This window comes from Schistocerca americana, chromosome 2 (genome assembly GCF_021461395.2).
Source record: "Schistocerca americana isolate TAMUIC-IGC-003095 chromosome 2, iqSchAmer2.1, whole genome shotgun sequence".
Taxonomy (NCBI): Eukaryota; Metazoa; Arthropoda; class Insecta; order Orthoptera; family Acrididae; genus Schistocerca; species Schistocerca americana.
In genome coordinates, this window is record NC_060120.1 from 859,103,854 (window position 1) to 859,115,322 (window position 11,469).

General features: G+C 47.0%; 1 non-coding gene across 1 annotated transcript; it reads right to left on the bottom strand.

Moving 5' to 3' along the window:
- Positions 1–5,204: 5,204 nt before the first annotated feature.
- On the bottom strand, positions 5,205–5,311 carry LOC124596727. Its single transcript, XR_006978368.1, has one exon. It is a non-coding gene; the product is annotated as a U6 spliceosomal RNA (small nuclear RNA).
- Positions 5,312–11,469: the final 6,158 nt, after the last annotated feature.

The following is an 11,469-nucleotide window of genomic DNA, read 5'->3' on the forward strand; positions in this document are numbered from 1 at the left end:
TTTTTTTTATATATAAGAAATTAATTTTTTTTACAAACACTAAATGAAATGCATCCTCTGCAAAAACAAAAAAAATTAAAAATCATTGTAAAACAAATCACAATGTAAAGGAACAGGGATACAGGGATGTTATTTTTATGTATTTATTTATTTTTCATAAAGATCACTCTGTTAAAAGGAACATGTAGAGCATTTCATGGTATAGTTTGTGCATTATATATGGAGCGGTGAGAGAAACGTGAGGTTCGTTATCAGCTGTCAAATGTGCACACCGACTGCACCCGGCACCTCCCAACTGCGTGGGGGGTCGAGGAAGACTGCCTGAAGATAGTTGGCAAAGGTTTTCCGATAGTGTGACCATCTATGAACCTCATTGTGGGCTTGCTGCAAGAAATACCAAAAGTCGAGTCGCGACTTGGCAGCATCCCCATAGAGGTACGCGATCGTCCAACCTTTGACCCAGATGATCGAGTGTGATTTAGTCGCCGGAAAGTAGTCACTCTCCGGATGTAAGAAGGAAGCAGGTGTAATATGTTGCGGGGTCACACGGAGGTAGCAAGCCACCATCTGTCTTCCTAGGAGCCATACCTCCTCCACCGCGATACAAGTTAAGCGGTGATGGTCGTCATCCACTTGGCGACATTTCGGGCATAGTGGAGTGTCCACTAGTCCAATTGCATGGAGTCGTTGGTTGGTGTTGAGCTTTCCACAGGTGACAGAGAACCACAGTGCCCGAACGAAGGTAGGAAGGAATTTTTGGTGCACATGTCTCCAAATCTTCGGCCAATGCAACTTGGGGTGTTTGAGTTCAATGACATTACGACTTATCCGTCGTAGCAGCCAAACATAAAAATCCTTCACGCATCGTGGTCTCGTGCGCGGAAGCTCGTCTCTGATATAACTAAGTTCCACGATAAATGTTGATACATGCGCAAAATGTGACGTAATGTTGCCCACCGCCACCGGAGGTGTGAGGGACGCTGGAACTAGGAGATCCAGTAGGCGGGATGTAAGGGAATCACGCCCGCTACGCCATTGCTTGTACATCGTAGCTAGAAGGAGCGCCGTCGCTCGGCAGTGAACATTTGTAAGTCCGAGTCCCCCCTTGTCCGTAGGGAGCGTGAGCGTTGCGTATCGCACCTTGAGGGGCGATCCAATCATCACAAAATAGCCTAGTGCTGATTGAAGTCGACGTCCGAGCGTGAGTGGTAGGGGCAGGATCTGCGAAATATGCACCATTCGAGAAACCACATACGTGTTCAGATATTCGACTCGCTGCAAAGGATCAAGGCGCCGTAGGAGATGTTGTCGGACCATGGTACGTGTTGTCTGTAAAATACGTCGGTAGTTAACTGCCGCAGTATGTTTTACAGATGAGGTAAAGTCTATGCCGAGATAGCGGAATCGTTGCACATAAGGAAACGGACTGATTTCTTCCGGCGTAAGGCCCCTTCCAACCGGCATTGCTGCCGATTTGTTCATGTTCACTGCACTACCCGCCGTCACACTGTGGTCCAACAACAGTTCAAGGACCGTCTTCACCTCTTCCTCAGAACGAACGAGCAGCAGGAGGTCGTCCGCATAGGCACGACATTTGAAGGTGTAGCCCCGCAGTTCCATCCCAGAAAGAGAATTTGTTAGCCTCCCAATTAATGGTTCCAACGCTATCGCGAACAGCAGCATCGAAAGAGGGCAGCCCTGGCGAATGGATCGTCGAATTTGAATGGGCCCTGCTATACGCCCATTAACCTGTACCAAGGATTGTGCGCCCCCATAAATCCTTCTAATGAGACCAGTAAAACGGTCTGGAAATCCCATTTGTTCCAGTACAGCGTACAGATAGTTGTGGCGCACCTTATCAAAAGCACTGTCAAAATCAACCGCCACCATCGCCGCTTTAAGCCGGCACTCCTCCGCTAGCGCTATCACATCACGGCATTCGGCAGTAGCTGTTTGCACATTCACCGATCCACCCGGTGTCGTCTGTTCTGGAGAGAGAACGCTACGAATTAACATACGACAACGGGACGCTAGCAACCGTGCAAAGATCTTATAGTCGGCATTAAGCAGGGTGATGGGGCGATAATGTGCGACCGTAATTCCTGGCTTCGGTTTATGTACTGGCACCAAGAGGCCTTCCATAAAAGCCGGTGGAATAGGCGCATCGGAATTTAACATCTCGTTGTACATTTCCGTCCATCGCGGTGCCATTTCGTTGCGAAATTCTCGATAAAATTCAGCAGGAAGTCCATCAATGCCTGGGGACCGATTCAACGCACCCTTTGCGATCGCATCATGTACTTCCTCACAGCTAATGGCTTCCAGTAAGGTTCCCGCGGCTTCCACCGTCAGTGTACGGGAGACGTACGTGGCTATACGGTCGAGGTCATCGACAGGGGCTGCTTCTTCCCGATAGATGTGTTGGTAATGGTCGACGAATGCAGAGACAATGTCCGCTTGACGCGTCACTCTTCGGTCTTCGCGGGTAATTAATTCCTGTACCAAAACGCGTCGTCGGTGTTTTCGTTCATTCACGACGTGGTGCATGGAAGGAATCTCGTGCATTATCGTATCGTGACATCTGGCGCGCACCATGGTTCCCTGAAGATGTTTCCGAGCTAAAGCCACTAGTTTAGCTTTTATCCTTTTGCGTTCGATCCAGACGTCCTGTCCCGGTGGACCATCGTCCAGGTGGCGCAGTGCAGCAAAATAAAAGTCGGTCGTACGGCGGCGCCATTCTGCCATCTCCCTGCTATATGAGATGAACGTACGGCGAAGCGCCGGTTTAGCACAAGTCAGCCACCAATCAAGCTTCGTCGCATACCTTCCAACCCTTCGCTCGCACATCGTCCATGTCTCAAGGATCCGGTGACGGCATTCAGGATCATGTAGATGTTGAATGTTTAATTTCCACGGGGCCTTACTGTTCCACACCTCTCTACGGGGAAGAAGCACCGTACAGATGTAAGCGCTGTGATCTGAAAATGCCAATGGCCAGCGTTCCGCGTCCTGGACATCATTTGCATGAGCCCGCGAGATATAAATGCGATCTAACCTGCTCGCCGAATGACTGGTCACATAGGTGTATCCTGGTGCATCTCCATGTCGTAATTCCCACGTGTCACTAAGTACAAGGTCGTTGATAACGATTCGCAACTCCTGGCTGATGTTTGCTTGCGGCCATTGGTCTTTCTGACTGAGAACACAGTTGAAATCTCCACCAATTATTACACATTCATAACGTCCATGGAAAAGTGGGGCAATGTCTTCTGCGTAAAATCGTGCCCTTTCCCGCCGCCGATTGTTTCCCGACGGTGCATAAAGATTGATGATGTCCCAAACGTCGTGAAAGCCATTCCCCTGGCCGACGGAAGGTAACACACGTTTTCCACTGGGAAGCCATCTCGCACGTAAACTGCCACCCCACTCCCATTGTGATCTCCATGTGACGAATAGGATTGGTAGCCTGCGATGTATGGGAGTGCAGCTATGTGGACTTCCTGCAGCAAAGCAATATCCACATCAGATGCCCAAATCGTTTCCTTCAGTAGGTGTATTTTGGCCGGTGAACGCACGTCATTTATATTTAATGTCGCAATACGGTTCGCATGGCGTTGAATCCCACTCTGTCGACGCGCAAAAACATCTCCCTGCATCGGCGCTGGGGGCTGAGTTAGAAGACGTCCTCTCGCCCCTCTCCCTTCACCTTCAGCAATTATTAGGCTGTCTTTGGGAGTGCCGGCTGCCTCTGTATGACGTCCGGCGCCTCCTCAATATCGTCATACCACATCTTTGCAGGCAGTGATATATTCGTGTCCATTGCCACATCATCTGCGTCTGGAGCGCCAACTGGTTGTGCTTCCTCTTCAGCATCACCACGTCCCGGTACCGGCAATGTGACAGACCGCTGCGGGTCTGATTGAACAGTTTCCATTGCCTCATCCTGTTTCGTAGAGGCTGTTGTGTCGTCTTGGTCCACAGGCACATCGTCGTCGGGGCAAGGGGAGTCATCCCCAGGAGATGTCGTGCGACGACGCCGTTTCCTCCTTTTCGGGGAACGTTGTTTGCGTGATCTTCCTTCCGTGTCCTCAGATTGTAAGGAATCACGGCTGCCCGACAGAAAAGCATCCGTAGGAACAGGAAGTGTTTCGAGTCCCATCGTTGTACTCGGCGGGAGTTCGGTCGAAACTGATGCTGTCGTCTCAGAGTGCGTTCCAGACGGAACAGCATCCGTAGTGGCTGGAACTGCTTCGTTTACTATCAGTGTGCTTGGTGGGAGTTCGGTCGCATCTGATATTGTCGCCGTAGAGTGTAAGCTCGATGGAGCAGCATCCTCTGTCATCCCGACGTCTGCTACAAGGTTTCGGAGAGTGCCATCTTGATCTTCCACCGGGGCTGTGTCCTTTCGGTCATCAGCGGACGCAGTGAGGGCCTTGGCATAGGTGATCGGTAGTACTGTCATCGCTGGCGACGGCTCCCGCACAACTGAAGGCAGTTGCGTAATCCGCCGTTGCATACAGTTCGACCTGAGGTGTCCCTCCTGGCCACAGCCAGAACATGTACGTGGTTGACCATCGTAAATCACCACCGCCCGACAACCACCAGTTGTCAGATAGGACGGTACATGTTTCTGAAGATCAATAGTGATCTGTCGCACTCCGTTAAGAACAGGGTACGTGGCGAATTGTGTCCAGCGTTCTGCTGTGTGACCATGTACCGTGCCGTATGGCTTAAAAGCCTCGATAACTTCGTCAGCCGGGAGCTCAAATGGCAGCTCAAACACACGTATTGTCCGTACACCCAGACCAGCATGTTCTACAGTTACCGTGCCGACATTCCCGTCACTATGGCAAAATCGGAGACCTGCTTTTGTCGCCTGTAGAATTCTCTCACACGCCGCGTCATTTACCATCTTAACATACACCGTGGGACTAACGATGGACAGGTGAATTCCAACAATATCGTTTGGCGGTATCTTGACGTCCTCTCGAATGAATCGTTCCACTGCTAAAGCCTTTGGTCGTTCGTAGTCTTTGCAGAAATTGAACCGTAATGTAGTTTTCCTGTACTTGTTCGCCATGATCGTTGTTACTAGCTCGCGCGCAGACTAAGTCCACAAGTAAACAAACACTCGCACGCGCCGCACAGGCGGAAGTATCGGACCTCCGCTTCGCACGGCCGCTAGCGCCGAACTGCCCTTTTGAAAAAATGTGGAACGCTTCACGATTTTGCGTGTCATCCTTGCGCAGGGGCCATGCTAATCTTCTCTGTATCGTTCCAATTTTAGTATATGTACCGCCGAAGCGAGTACGATGAAATGATGATGATTAGGACAACACAACACCCAGTCCCTGAGCGGAGAAAATCTCCGACCCAGCCGGGAATCGAACCCGGGCCCTTAGGATTAACAGTCTGTCACGCTGACCACTCAGCTACCGGGGCGGACTTTCGAATGCCCATTAACTTGTAAGATGGACCTTTAGGCCATAGAATGTTACAACTTTGTACAATGATAATTGTACAACAACACAAGCAAGGTCCAAGCTTGTAAGGCCGAAGTTTAACCACGAACGGTGGAACCGACTGAGAGAAATAATACTTAACTTCGAACCAAGACGCGGCTCCGTTTGCAACCCCACGCCGAGTAGACCACCAAAACGTGAGCCAAGCAAACGCTACCGAAGAGGAACACACGAGCTCAGGCGAAGTCCACCGGCCGTAAGCCAAACTTGTAATCTAAAGGGAAGCCCTGTGCTTCGGTTGCCCACTGCCTCAGCTCACTGAAACACAGATCACACCCGACAACAGGAAGCAGAAAAACTTTTCTTAACTTTAATATTTAAGATTGACCAGTAAATTACTCTATAAAATCAAGGCTAAACAACAACTAATTTCACTCACAATTGCTTCCTTTAAGAGGAACGGTAATTAATAAACAGACACTAAGAGTGGGAAATGAACTGGCTCAGGAAAACCGGCACTCACTAGAACTTAATGACACATATTTGGAAATACATCAACATTATGTGGAAACAGCACACGCTTAGTAAGAGGCTTCAAATGACTTCGAACAAAACATACCACACGTCTTGCAACTTCTTACTGTACCAAGAGCGATCACGATGACAGTTAACTAAGCGCTCTTAGTAAATAGCGTACTTAACTTGGTGTCTTGATGCTGGGGCGATTTTACGAAGATGTCAAACCATCACTTCGCAAGACCACAACAGCGTGTCCCTCCAAGGAAGGGGTCATATCCACAGCTCACGAGGTTTGCGGAGAATGCACAGCGCCGACCAACTCCAGCCGACGCTAGTAGAATCACGTGACAACCGCCGTCTGGCCTCAGGCACGCCGTCTTCAAATCTGTCGGCCAGCCAATGGCTGACTCGCGCACCGCCACGTAACGTTCTCAAAGCGTTGTGTCCTCTCTCCTACTCGCGGTCGGCACACCCTTATATCTCGAGCCGGCCCAAGCCCAAAGACAAACCTCTGCAAAACCAATCGTACTCATGCCAGAGATACTACTAGCGCCAGTCCCGCGCTGAAGAGCCAGAGAAATTGGTACACATGCAAAATATCTTGTAGGGCCCCAGCGAGCAAGCAGAAATGCCGCAACACGACGTGGCATGGACTCGACTAACGCCTGAAGTAGTGCTGGAGGGAACTGACTCCATGAATCCTGCAGGGCCGTCCATAAATCCCTAAGAGTACGAGAGGGTTGAGATCTCTCCTGAAAAGCACGTTGCAAGGCATCCCAAATGTGCTCAATAATGTTCATGTCTGGGGAGTTTGGTGGGCAGCGAAAGTGTTTTAACTCAGAAGAGTGTTCCTGGAGCCATTCTGTAGCAATTCTGGGGGTGTGGGGTGTCGCATTGTCCTGCTGGAATTGCCCAAGTCCATCGGAATGCACAACGGACATAAATGGAAGCAGGTGGTGATAGAGTATGCTTACGTGTCACCTGTTGTATCGAGGCGTATTCGGGGTTCCATATCACTCCAACTGCACACGCCTCACACCATTACACAGCCTCTACCACCTTCAACAGTCCCCTGCTGCCATGCAGGGTCCATGGATTTATGAGGTTGTCTCAATACCCGTAGACGTTCATCCGCTCAATACAATTTGAAATGAGACTCGTCCGACCAGGCAACATGTTTCCAATCATCAACAGTCCAATGTCAGTGTTGACGGGCCTATGCGAGGCGTAAAGCTTTGTGTCGTGCAGTCATCACTTGTTGATGGCTCAGCATTCAAATCTGCAGCAACTTGCGGAAGGGTTGCACTTCTGTCACGTTAAAAGATTCTCTGCAGTCGTCGTTTGTCCTGTTCTTTCAGGATCGTTTTCCGGCCGCAGCGATGTCGGAGATTTGATGTTTTACCGGATTCCTGACATTCACGGTGCACTCGTGAAATGGTCATACGCGAAAATCCCCACTTCATTTCTACCTCGGAGATGCTGTGCCCAATCTCTCGTGCGCCGACTAGAGCACCATATTTAAACTTACTTAAATCTTAATTACCTGCCATTACAGCAGCAGTAACCGATTTAACAACTGTGCCAGACACTTGTCGTATATAGGCGTTGCCGACCGCAGCACCGTATTCTGGCTGTTTACATAGCTCTGTATTTGAATACGAATGGCTATATTACTTTCTTTGGCACTTCCTTTTATTTCGTGGTAATTATTAGGTTTACCAACCAAAAAAATATATCTATACCAAAACGGAATATGCGAAGAATAAAGGTATTTGGAGTTGTGCAACATTGCAACAACACTGCATTTCAATAACTGTGATACGGTGTGTCACACATGAACTGTGTGTGTTGCTGGTTCCACATTGTACCACATTTAAATGTGAGAGTCCTTAAATTGCGCTCACGCAGTTGTTCTAGTTCTGTGAGATGTTTCTACCATAGCAGATAATCAGCAAGAAAATTGAATTGTCAGTACTCTGGGAGACCCCTCCAACGCCAATCCTTGCCCGGAAGTAGTCTTTCCCCCTCTCTTCGCAAATTCATTTCGCCCAGTTGCATTATAAATACACTGACTATATACTTGGGTTCTACATAGTCTCGAGATCACGAACACAATTTTAATCAAAAGAAAGAAACGATAGTGTAAAGTTATTATATATAAAGAAATTCCCGTGTGGGGTTGTTGGTACCCCCATCGGGCGCCTCCCCGGGTGGCGGATAGGGGAAAGCTTCCTAGATATAGGTGGTACTGGGGAAATGAAATACCCAGGGCGGACCAAAAACCAATAAACACAGTGGTGTCTGTTCAGCATCTGGCGGCCAGTGGCCAGCGTCTGTTCCTCTAGTTGAGGCGGCTGCACAAAATCTTGTCGAACCCAAAAATCGAGTCGTATACCTGTGGTCTCAACAGAGATCACCACAAAAACTAAAATTCAACTTGAACGCATGGTGGAAAAGACGACCACAGAGTCACTACCCCAGGCACCAGTCGATAGACCGGATTCACCTGATCATCGGATTCTGGGGGATCAGGGACACCACGCGGAGAAGAATCGGAGCTTCTCAAAAACTCCTCACACTCTCAAAACGAAACGTAAAAATTTTATTGGTACAATTAATGTGAACACCCTCACTAAAACAGGCAAATTAAAGCAACTTACCAACGTAATGGGAAAATTTAACCTGAAAATCACTGCACTGCAAGAGACAAGATTCACAGATGAAGGACACTTTAACACAGAGAATTACAGGATCTACAAGGGCAAACCTGCCATAAAAGTAAGAGACAAACTACCACTTTTCGGAACAGAATTCGCCGTACACATTTACGTACTCGACTCAGTTATTGACTTCACGTCTCCCAATGAAATAGTCTCCCTGTTATCAGTAAAATCAGCTAATAAAGCATACACTCTGATCAATGTGCACGCCCCCACAAATCACCACAGTAAAATCTACCCTGAAACAGTGGACAATTTCTGGGAAACACTAGAAGAAACAACAAATAAAGTACCTAGGCACCATATGAAAATCTTAGTAGGCGATTTTAACGCACAATTGGGGAAGGAAAAAAAATTCTCAGATACCACTGGACCCCACACCAAACACAAACGTACCAACAAGAATGGTGAAAAACTAATCGACTTCTGCAGAATCTTTGGATTTAAAATAATGAGTACCCAGTTTCAAAAACCTGCACATAAATTAACCACATGGAGATCACCCAGTCTTAGACAGGGTGAATACCAAATAGACCATGTCGCAATTTCCAAAGAAAACATAAAAGAAATTCAAAACATCAGGACCCGCAAAGGTGTCTTTGAATCAGATCATCATCTTCTCCAAATAAAAACAAAATTCCAACCCAACAGAATGCTAAAAAGGCCACCCAAAAGTACCAAACCAGATCTGGAATACCTGCAACTCAACAAAGAAAAAATCATCATGCAAATTAATCAGGAAAATTCAACAGACTGGAAGAAACTAACAGAGAAAATTCAGGAAGCCCTCAAATTAGGACAACCCCCTCGCAACAGGAAACATCGCTGGTGGAATGCAACCTGTGATGAGGCAGTCGACAACCGAATAACTGCATGGAAAAAATTTAGCAGTCACAAACTGAAGAAAACTGGGAGAACTTTCTTAAAACTCAAAACAGACCTCAAAAATAATTAGAAAAGAAAAACGGGGATATGACAACAACAGACTCTCTGAAATCCAGCAGGTTTTCATCAAAAATAATACAAGAAATTTTTATAAGACTTTCAGAGAAAACTTACAGGGATACCAAGCGCGTAGCTTGTGCTTCAAGAAACCCGATAGCTCTTTGGAAACCAACACGAAAAATAACTGCAAAATCTTACCCCAATATTTCAGTTCCCTCCTCAACTGCGAACCCCCCCAAGAAAAACTTGTCTTCTCTTCTCCAGTATTCACAGACCCAGACTCACATGCCCCGGATCTTGAAGAAATTATGGAGATAGTCAAGCAGTTGAAAAATAACAAAGCACCAGGAGAAGATGGGATCATTGCTGAGTTCTGGAAACTAAACGATCCTATACTTATGCAGAAATTACACCATATAATGTCAGACATATGGATAACGGAGCAGATACCAGAGGACTGGAAATGCGCTCTAATTCACCCGCTACACAAAAAGGGCGACAAGACAGACATGAACAATTACAGAGGAATTTCCCTGCCCCCACTCGCTTACAAAATCCTGAATATCAGGCCGGATTCAGAAAAGGACGGTCATGTGCGGAACAGATCTGGTGCTTAAAGACAATATTACAAATGAGGAAATGCAGAAACACAGTAGTTACATTCATCGACTTCAGGAAAGCATATGATTCAGTGGACCGTGGAACCCTGTTTAAAATCATGGAAGAATTTGGGATCGACCGAAAGACACGAAAAATCACAGAACAGACACTTACAGGAACAACGGCCAAAGTGAAATTCATGGGCGAAGTATCAGAGCCGGCCGCGGTGGTCTCGCGGTTCTAGGCGCGCAGTCCGGAACCGTGCGACTGCTACGGTCGCAGGTTCGAATCCTGCCTCGGGCATGGATGTGTGTGATGTCCTTAGGTTAGTTAGGTTTAAGTAGTTCTAAGTTCTAGGGGACTGATGACCACAGCAGTTGAGTCCCATAGTGCTCAGAGCCATTTTTGAAGTATCAGAACCCTTCGAAATCAAATCTGGAGTCCGACAGGGGGACGGACTATCCCCAATCCTTTTCAATATTGTTCTAGAAAAGATAATCAGGGAATGGGAACCTCACGTAAAGGGTATCCAAATTAGTATCAAGAAAGAGAACCGAATTAAAGTCAAGTGCCTTGCTTTCGCTGACGATATTGCAATTATCATCAATAACAGAACAGAAGCGATTCACACAGTGGAAAAACTACATGAAATTTCGCAAAAAACCGGACTACAGATATCTTATGAAAAAACCCAATATATGGAAAGGCAGCCAGAAAATAAATCCCCTTTAATAACAAAATATGGTAAAATTGCACAAGTCTGCCATTTTAAATACCTCGGGGAAACTATACAGTCCTCAGGATTAAACCGAATTGCCAATGAACAAAGAATCACCAAGCTCCAGAAGGCCTACAAGCTAACATGGTCGCATTACAACAAGAAGTGCATTTCGACAGACGCAAAATTAAGGCACTATACAACAGTGACTCTTCCAGAAGCAATCTATGCAGCTGAAACAATAGTGATTGATGGTCATTCAAAAATTAAGGAAATAGAAAAGCAGGAAAGAAAAATTCTCATGAAGATTTACGGTCCAATCAACAAAAATGGCATTTGGATGAAGAGACCACAAAACGAACTCTATAGAAAGATCAACATAGTAACAGATGAAATCAGAAAGCGCCGAGCCAAATTTTATACACACATCTGCAGGATGGAAGACTCCAGAACAGCAAAGAAATTATTCAATATTATAACAAGGAGTAAATGTGGCACAGAATGG